The sequence below is a fragment of the Filicampus tigris genome, chromosome 11, assembly GCF_054856515.1.
Source record: "Filicampus tigris isolate MCC_2025a chromosome 11, RoL_Ftig_1.0, whole genome shotgun sequence".
Classification (NCBI taxonomy): Eukaryota; Metazoa; Chordata; class Actinopteri; order Syngnathiformes; family Syngnathidae; genus Filicampus; species Filicampus tigris.
Genome location: NC_141227.1, coordinates 10023506 through 10024160, shown reverse-complemented (window position 1 = coordinate 10024160; position 655 = coordinate 10023506).

The window sequence follows — 655 nt, the reverse complement described above, 5'->3', positions numbered from 1 at the left end:
TGCGGGCTGTCAATTTATGTCATGGCTTGTCTCTAATCTTCATACACAAAGTATCTGTTATACACCCCGATCTTTTTTTACACTTTGTTTGAGATTGAAATGGAAGAGACAATTATTCTTGTGTTGTATTACCGAATCAGATAATTAAGAAACACAGTTGACTAAATTAATCCCTCACTGATAGTGTCATAAAATCTTTGCGGTAGCATATTTCTAAGGACGGATTTTTTGAGAAAAGCATTCAAATGTGGCATCTTGTAATGCCGAGCAAATAACACAAGTAGTTATATTGTAAAAACATCATGGAGCTAGCGAGGAGTCTCGGAGATATGAGCCAGAAAGGCAGCCCTTGAACGTAACAACACTCAACGTCACATCAGCGTGTTGTCCTCATTCCTGACTGGCATTTGTGAAATTCCTTTCAGTAAACGACAATATTTATGTCACGATCTCCCTTCTGTCATAATACACGCATTTGTGCGATTTTAGAGTGCACTTTGCTACAACTATATTTTAACAACAACTCCCTCGTGGAAACATGCATTTGCTGTAATATTCAACGATGCAGTATGTCACGCATCCAATAATAGGACGGCACACTCAACGTTGCATTAGAGCACCCTTATTTATAAGTACAGTAAACGGGTTTCTAGAC